This window comes from Toxorhynchites rutilus, chromosome 2 (genome assembly GCF_029784135.1).
Source record: "Toxorhynchites rutilus septentrionalis strain SRP chromosome 2, ASM2978413v1, whole genome shotgun sequence".
NCBI classification, from domain to species: domain Eukaryota; kingdom Metazoa; phylum Arthropoda; class Insecta; order Diptera; family Culicidae; genus Toxorhynchites; species Toxorhynchites rutilus.
In genome coordinates this window covers 198,955,050-198,965,123 of record NC_073745.1, presented here as the reverse complement: position 1 = coordinate 198,965,123, position 10,074 = coordinate 198,955,050, and positions in this window count along the sequence as shown.

The window sequence follows — 10,074 nt, the reverse complement described above, 5'->3', positions numbered from 1 at the left end:
GCAATCCTTGTGAAAACATTCACATACTCCGGCAACGTAACGACCCGTCAGCATACGTTCAACGAAAACGACCGGCAGGATTTGTAGAAAAAATAATTTACGGAGAGGGACGGTTCGTTGGGTTTTTGTCCGGGCTGTGTGCCTCGGCCTTTGTTTTGATTTTGATTGTATATTTTATGCCAACATATAGTTATGAGTGCACCAGAACCCATTAACATAAATACAACATAAGTACCTACACCGAGCATGCAGCGAACGGACTACAACCAATTGAAGGATAAACAGATGTTAGCCAATAGACCTCCAGCCGCGCACCATTTCAAACCACCACTTGTAGGGAACCACTTGTAGGGAACAGCAGATTAGTTTTACAGTTCGAACTGATCCTCCGTAGCGTTAAGGCGAGACAACAAAAATTTGTGTAATAATAAAGTAAATGTCGAAGCCCATTTAATCGGTCTTATTATTGGCGCAGCCGTCCGGAACAGGCTGAGTGTTCGTGTGTTAAAACAGTGGAACGCGTAATTGTTACGCAAAAGTGATTCCGCGCAAGCATTGACGGCGCGAAAGTTTACAACTGCCGTTCGAATTGAGGATCCCCCGGCACAGATCATCTGGAGCACCAGTATCGTCAGCCAGAACCAGGACACGATTTGCAGAAAACCGTAAGTTTTTTAATTTTCTTCAGTGCTCCCACTAATCGAATTAAAATTACTTTCGAGGAGATTTCGCGCACTAGCAAATAGACGCAAAATCTCTGCAGAAGAAATCGCACTATCAGATAGACGATTTTCTGCCCCGATTTCGACGTACTACCAGATAGGCGTCGACTTCGAAGTTTTTATTTTTTTGTTTCGAAACATTTCATATTTATGAGCCAGTTACGCAAAATCCTGTTCGCGCCACGCATACCAAAAAGCGACGACGAACGTAGTGATAGTGACAGCGAGCGGTCTTACGATTCAGGAGATTTATCGCACGTACCGGTCAAAAATCTTAAAATTGATCTCGAAAAATTATCCATAAACGAAATGGAGGGACAACAGCAACAACAACAGCGACAACAACAAACATCAGACCAGATACTACAGCAACTAGTTGAGCAAATTAGCTCATTAAACATGAATGTGAAGCAGCTCTCATTGAAGCAACAAGCTCACGAAAATACGCTTCAAAATATTACTAACCCTTCAACATCAAATACACCATTCTTCTCTGCCACACCACAAGCTGTAATGACAGGCGATGTTTTTCGGATTCCTGATCCAATCAAATCCATACCAACTTACGATGGAAGCCGGAAGCTTACAACTGCCGAAAATACATTGGACGTTTTCTGAGAAATTGTGAACGCACAAACGTACAACATTCATGTACAAGCGGCTCTTAATAAAATTATAGGGAATGCAAAGGATGTGATTTGTCTTGCTGGCAACCCACTTATATTTGAGGATGTGAAAACAGTTCTTATCGATGCATTTGGCGATCGCCAGAAACTGGCTACATACAAATCCCAACTCTGGGCCAATATACAAAGTGTGGACATGAATATCCATAAATATTATAAACGTACGAAAGACATCGTGCAAAACATAAAATCAATAACAAAACAAAATCCAGAATACAACAATAGCTGGAGAGTAATTTGCAAATTCATTGACGAGGATGCACTAGCCGCATTTATGGCCGGACTCAGACATCCATATTTTGGCTATGCTCAGGCAGCATGCCCCGAAAACTTAGAAAGCGCATACGCATTTCTATGTAAGTTCATATCATCCGAGAGAATTTCCGACACCCAACGGGGTTTACAGAACCAATATTTCCAAAAGAGTTCTAGTTTTAACAAAATCAGTCCTCCTGATGATAACGGACGCCATCATAAAATTTCAAAAGAAAACAAAGTGTTTGATAGGAATCAATCTTCATTCAATCGTCCAAACTTTAACCAACCAAAATCGCACTACCAAACACAACAAAATACAAAACTTGAACCTATGGAAATCGACCCATCATTACATGGTAGATTAACATTGAATAGAAAAATTGTGAACAATCAAGAAGTCGATACAGATGAAGAAGAAAACACGCTGGAAGCAAATTTTTGCATGACCACATCAACCAACTCAATAACGTGAAAGCAACGGAACATAACTTTTTACCATACTTAAAAATATGTAATACTGATGATAAAAGTATTTTGAAGATACTTATCGATTCAGGCGCAAACAAAAATATTATACGCCCCGGAATTTTAAAAAAAGCTAAGAAAATAAAATCAACTCTAACGAAAAATCTCGGTGGAAGCCGAATAATCTCATCGAAAGGAATCGCCACCTTACTCGGAGCAGATCTACCAGCACTAACGCTTTACGAATTAGATTTCCATGATTTTTTCCATGGACTTATAGGATCCGAGACCCTTTCTCAGTGTAACGCTATTTTAGATTACAACAAATCAAGCCTGAATTTACTTGGAAAAACAGTTGAGTTCCATACATATTACATAAAAAATCAACCGAAACAATTTAATCATATCATAAGCTTACCTAGCGACAAAAACGGAGACTGGTTTGTAGATAAACCAACCAAACTTTACGAAGGTATTCAAATTGAACCAGGCTTGAATGAATCGACAAACAATAATACCACATTTCTCGTCAGAACGAACGAACCCCTGCCTCCGAATACACCAGCAGGAGCAAAATTAGCACTAAAAGTAAATAATTTTCAATGCCACAATTTTTTCTCGTCGATAAACACCTCAGAAAAAATACCTTTAGATACTATCGAAAATTTGATACGAACAGAACATTTGTCTGAATTCTAAAAACTAAAAATCTTAGAAACACTTGCGACACATGATAAAGTTATACTTAAAGATAACGAAAAGTTGACATCAACCACGACAATCAAACACAAGATAAATACAGTAGACGACAGTCCTGTTTATACAAAAACCTATCGATATCCACATGCACATAAAGAGACGGTCAAGGAACAAATCGAAGAAATGCTTGAGAATGGAATCATAACACATTCCGAGTCTCCCTGGAACGCACCGATTTGGGTCGTACCCAAAAAAATCGATGCATCCGGTAAGAAAAAATTTCGTGTAGTTATAGACTACAGAAAATTGAACGAGAAAACTGTGGATGATCGACATCCTATACCACAAATAGAGGATATCCTGGACAACCTGGGAAAATCATGCTATTTCACAACTTTAGATTTAAAATCTGGGTTCCACCAAATGAAACTCGACGAAAGTTCTAGACAAAAGACAGCTTTTAGCACCGACCTAGGGCATTATGAATTTCTGCGGATGCCATTTGGATTAAAAAATGCACCCGCAACTTTCCAAAGAGCGATGAACTCTATTCTAGGAAACCTCATCGGTAAAATATGTTACGTATACTTAGACGACATAATAATATTTGGCGATAGTTTGAATAAACACTTAGAAAACCTAGGGAAAGTACTTGAAAAATTAGAATTATCTAATCTAAAAATTCAGCTGGACAAGTGTGAATTTTTGAGAAGAGATTGCGAATTCTTATGACACATCATTACGGAAGATGGAATTAAGCCAAATCCTGAAAAAATTAAGGAAATACATAAATGGAACCTTCCGAAATCGCAAAAAGAAATAAAACAGTTTTTAGGCTTGTTAGGATACTATAGGAAATTTATAAAAGACTATTCCAAACTCGCCCAACCAATGACTAAATATTGAGGAAAAGATAAAGAACTCGACATGAAGGATGCAATGTATATAGAAGCATTCGGAAAATGTAAGAAAATTTTAACGACTGATCCTATATTAATTTATTCAAATTTTGAAAAACCATTTTTCCTTACGACAGATGCCTCAAACACTATTCATTCCGCCGATGCACCGACAGATTTTTTTTTACACTTCACCGAGAGACCGATAAATTATTATAAGAATCAAATAATTTTCAAACATTCAGAAACCAATTTCACAACTCACACAACTATTTTCCCAAATCACAAAAGAACCGTTATTTGCAGCAACCACCTCGACAAATAAACACTAACGGATGCAATGAAAAAATTTCGCAACGGAAAACAAACCGCTATTCTTCTGCCCGAGAATATTATGCAATTAATTCAAGAAGTGTTTCAAGAAAACTTCTCAAACTCTCCATCACATTTCGTAATAACACAAAATATGGTGGAAGACGTCACGTCTGAACAAAGACAGGACGCTATTGTAAAGAAAGAACACGAAAGAGCACATCGTGGTACACAAGAAGTGGAAAAGCAGCTTAAACGTGCCTATTATTTTCCAAAAATGATTAAGAAAATTAAAAACTATAACAATGCTTGCACTACATGTTCTCAACATAAGTACGAACGAAAACCGTACAATATCAAAATCTCCCCGAGACCAATAGAAAAATGCCCATTTCAAAGAGGCCATATGGATATTTTCGGGATGGATAAAAATAATTATCTCTCCCTTATTTGTGCCTTTCTTCTTCTTCTTTGTTTTTAAGAGGCTTTAAACTTTGCAGTTCATTCGCCTCTTTGTGCCTTTTCTAAACATTTAAAATTACTAAGAATAGAAACAAGGAACGCAATCGACGTACAAAATGCCCTTACAACATACTTTGCAAGCTTTGGAATACCACAAACGATCGTTTGCGACCATGAAGCATCTTTCACTAGTATACAATTGAAAGGTTTTCTAGGAAATCTCGGAATTGAGATGGAATTTGCATCATCCTCTGAATCTAATGGACAAATAGAAAAAGCGCACAGTACAGTTATTGAGCTTTTTAACACAAATAAACATAAATACCCAACATTAACCTCCCCACAGATTATAGCCGTGATCACGTCACTATATAACGAAACAGTACATTCGTCCACATCCTTCAAACCAAACGAAGTGGTATTCAACCAGAGGAACCTTACTAATCCAGCGGAAATTTCCGAAGCTGCCCAAAATTTATTCGACGAAGTCATGGTCAACCTGTTAAAATCAAGAAAAAACATGGAGAAATACAACGACAAAAAGGAAAACCCCCCAACCATCGAAATTGGCCAGGACGTTTTCATAAAAAAGGTTACCAGAAAAAAAGTGGATCCCCGATTCACATCATCAAAGTGTCTAGAGAAAACCATGACAAAACATTCAAAATACCTAGAAACGTGAAACGACATAAAAATAAAATCAAACGTTTGAGAAAATGAATTCAAAACACTAATAACTTTTTTTTCTATTTACAGGAAATACATCTCAATCATCTAGGATCAATACCGTTAACAATTTTGGACTCCAAGCGTTACCGAAACACAACTAATAACCCTATTCCAACTAATTACAGATTCACATACATTGCATCAGAAAGAAGGACCAGTTGATATGATAAGATCAATTTTATTATGTTTCTTATTAATAAGAGTAAATTGCCAAGAATTAGAAATATCCAACCTCCACAATGACCCCGTATTGTTACTTAAAACAAAGCAATGTAGAATACAGACAGGCGATATCCGCATTATTCATACCATAAATATGACCGATTTAGAAAATACCGTTAATACATTGTTGAATATCGCAAACAACAAACTCACGAATAATCCTTTCAGTAATTTAGTAAAACATAAAACAGAAGAATTGTATTCAAATCTATAACAAATTAGGCCAGATAGTAGGAGAAATAAAAGAAGCATTGAGATCTTAGGAACGGTATGGAAGTGGATAGCTGGAAACCCCGACGCACAGGACCTGAGAATCGTAAACAGTACAATGAATATGCTGATCGACGAAAATAACGAACAATACAAAGTAAATGAACAATTTGGTCAACGCATTATGCGTCTCACAAACATAGTAAACACAATATCAGAAAGCTCATATAGAAATCGAATCACTCTAAATGAACTAGAAACAATCACCGTGATCCTCAATATCGATACAATTAACAAAATCCTTGTCGGAATCCAAGACGCTATACTACTATCTAAAATGGGAATCACAAACAATCAAATACTAACGATGAAGGAGATCACGATGATCAGAACAATTTTACAAGAACAAGGAGTACCAACAGACTTACCGGATGATGCACTCAATTACGTTACGCCGAGAGTAGCAGTCAACGATCAATCGCTATTATACATCCTGCATATACCGAAACTGGAGAAAAACGAATCCACCATTATTCGGATTTTTCCCTTGCCCGTAAATAACAAAATAATAAAAGACTATCCAACATTTCTGGTAAAAAACGATAAAACTTTGTTCACTACCACCAAACCCGAGGACTATGTGCAACGCGCCACCTTCATGAAGATGAGTGTATCCAGCCACTAGTCAAGGGTGTCGAAAGTAATTGCACGACAATAATAAATGGCGATACAGAAATGAGACAAATATCAGAGATTCGCCTTTTAATAACAAACGCTAAAAATGTTACTCTGAAGTCTGAAGTGGCCCCGATAATAGGATTCTCGACGGAAATTTCATAATTTCGTTTACAAACTGCAGTATTACACTCGGAAAACATAACTTCTCATCGAAAGAAATTAACAACCAACCGGAACATATCCAAGGAGCCTTCCACAATCTACTCATCAATAGAAAAGATAGCCACGATATCGCTAAAATAGAAAACCAAACGCTAATAAATCGACACCACTTACAACATATCTACCTGAAGCAGTATAACTTCGTGATATGGAATTGGACTTTCGGAGGAATATCAATCTCCACCAGCATCATCATGATCATCGTTATTCTCGTATTGGTAGACCATAAGCGATCTTTCGGGAATTTCGTTTCGAGGTATTACAACAAGAACAACCGATCCCGCTCACAAAGACAGAGCCGAAAATCCAACAACGCCATACCAAGTGCCGAGGCCGACACTTCTTCACCCCCCGGAGAAGTTATGAGTGCACCAGAACCCATTAACATAAATACAACATAAGTACCTACACCGAGCATGCAGCGAACGGACTACAACCAATTGAAGGATAAACAGATGTTAGCCAATAGACCTCCAGCCGCGCACCATTTCAAACCACCACTTGTAGGGAACAGCAGATTAGTTTTACAGTTCGAACCGATCCTCCGTAGCGTTAAGGCGAGACAACAAAAATTTGTGTAATAATAAAGTAAATGTCGAAGCCCATTTAATCGGTCTTATTATTCTATATCATAGTTCCAAAGTTCGGAGTGAAAATTTTCCGCGACTAGCTGAGGAAAATAGCCTATATATATTTATAGTTGAATGTTGGGTCGGATCTACAGGATTTAAGCATTGAAATGATATAATTCAATGATTCATTGAATTTTCTAAGATTAAAACTGATTCTAGGCATGCCGATTCGAAAGAAGGCATTGCAATTTAAAATCGTTGTAGGTGGCGACACCATGAATAATAAATGATTCCTAAAGTACTTCATTACACTTCTGATTGTGCATTCGTGTAGATGAAAAGCTATGTGAACCAGGCCTTTTTGAAAATATTTTCTTCAACCATCAAACTGCCGCCTGCGAAGTTACAATTACAAAAATTAGATGACACGTTCCGCAAGTCCTTCCAGTATGAAGATATTCTATTCAAGTTGAATTTATTTTTATCAGAGAAGCTCTCATGAAATAGGGAACCCCACGGGATTAGCTTCCACAATAGTTCTTGGACCAGTAGCTTTGGAGATGGGATTTTTATGGTTGTGGGAGAATTTTCTAAAAAAAGCCTAGTTTAGATAGCTCACCATCAATACGAATGAACAGCATAAGTGCAACGAAGTACTTCAGAATCATTTACTTCTGTTTTTGCATCAAAAACACCGTGATAATTGGGTAGTTTGGTATCAATTCATAAAATCAGGAAAGTCATGGCACGTTTTAATGAATAGGGGCTTCAGATTCTGGACAGGTCAGCTTGTTTACCAGATCAAAACCCTATCAAGAACTAATGAGGAGTGATCGTACGAATAGTAGATGCAGCTTACAAGCAGTATGAGTGATTTGGAGAGCAGTATCCTCTGCGTCGAACGAAATATACACTACAACATGACGCAGCTTGGTCGAAACCACCCCGAATGGGTTATTTGAACTAGAGATGGGCAAACCGTTCATGAGCTGTTCAAAAGAAATAGTTCACCAGAAAGAGTGAACGAACGGTCGTTCTTTTTTACTGGGAAACAGTTCACATGAACTACTTGCCCAGTTCAGAACGAACTGTGTGTACAGGTGTGTACAGTTCAGTTCTAGAGATGGGCAAATCAGCTCATCATGGTGAGCGGCTCAGAGCCGTTCAGCTCATACAAGTGAGCTGCTCATTTGGAACAGCTCTTCAACTCAATTGATTTTGCAGTTGTCCACACAATTGCATAACTACCATGGGACATTTTATAGTGTGCATTTTCTGAATAGACGGAAAGCAGAAAAATAAACGAATTTAATTTGTAATTGTACACAAACTAAAACTAATATTAATTCTAATAATATAATATACAACAAATACTGAATGCTGAAATCCAACATAGAAGATGCTCAGATTATGCTGAACTTAAAAAACAGAAGAGCCAGCAGTAGCCAAATAAAATGCCTTCAGAATAATTGGCCGAGACAACATTTTTTGATAAAACTACCGAGATATTATTTTTGCATCCATTTTTGCAATAAATCCACTAATAGGTGCAATGAGAAATAATTCTTCGGGATGACAAAGGTAACAAAAGGACCATTATCAATCATCAGAATTCATGCCGGGTGGTTTTCTGATTTTTTTTATTCTGCACGCGGAAATAAATTTATGTGTTTCCACAATCATGTTTAAATAACAATATAATATAGTAATTTCATTTGCAAGCATATAATAATTTTATTATCCTGTTCAGCGAGGTAAAAAAAAATTAATGAAGTAACGAACGAATGAATATCTTCAAAACAAAAACCTTTTCCTATCTGGCATCTCTGCTAAAGCTAAAGAACGAAGAGGGACACACGAAAACAAACTGACGTCATATCATAAAGCTTCTTCTTCTTCTTCTTCTTCTTCTTCTTCAATGGCACTAACGTTCCTAGAGGAACTTCGCCGTCTCAACGTAGTATTACTTGCGTCATTTTTATTAGTACTTAGTTGAGATTTCTATGCCAAATAACACGCCTTGAATGCATTCTGAGTGGCAAGCTCTAGAATACGCGTGATCACAGTGCAAGTCGGAGGAAATTTCTTTGACGAAAAATTCCCCCGACCAGAACGGGGATCGAACCCGAACACCCGGCATGTTAGTTACGACGCTAACCACTCGGCCACGGGAGCACACATATCATAAAGCGCGAGAGACGAAAAATTCTTTCGCGTCTCACAATTCACACTCTCTGCAGCTTTTGCGCTCCACAGCTATGCAGCTCTTCAATTCAACAGCTCAGCAGCTCAGCAGCTCAGCTGCTCATCAGCTCAACAGCTCAGCAGCTCATCAGTTCAACAGCTCAGCAGCTCAGCAGCTCATCAGCTCAGCTGCTCATCAGCTCTCCAGCTCCGTTATGAGCTGATGAGCTGCGTTGTTTTGATTGTGAGCCGATCCGAATCCGCTCACTATGTTGAAGCGATTCGAATGAACAGCTCATGAGCGGATGGCACATCTCTATTCAGTTCAGAACGAACTGTGTACGGTGAACGATGAACTGTGTATGCAGTTCAGGATCAGTTCAGAACGAACTGTTTACGATGATCGCTGGCGGAACTGTGCATACACTTCAGAACAAACTGTGTATGGTGATCGGTGTATAAGAGGAAGGAGAGCGAACGAGTGATAGACGAATGTTGCTGTGTAACTTGGTTCCGCCGCTGAGAATCACCCATTGCGCCCGGATCACGAATGCACGTCTTACCTTGTTGGCTGTTTGACTCTCTCTGACGAGAGCTGCGGTTGTGATAATTGATCGAGCTCGAGACGGCATATAATATATGGTGGAATATGAGACGGCACGTCTTGCCTCACACATCCTCCTTCCTCTCCGGAAAAAGAATTCCAATGCCATAGAAAAAAAACATGTAATTGAGCACTTAACAAGTATTGAAG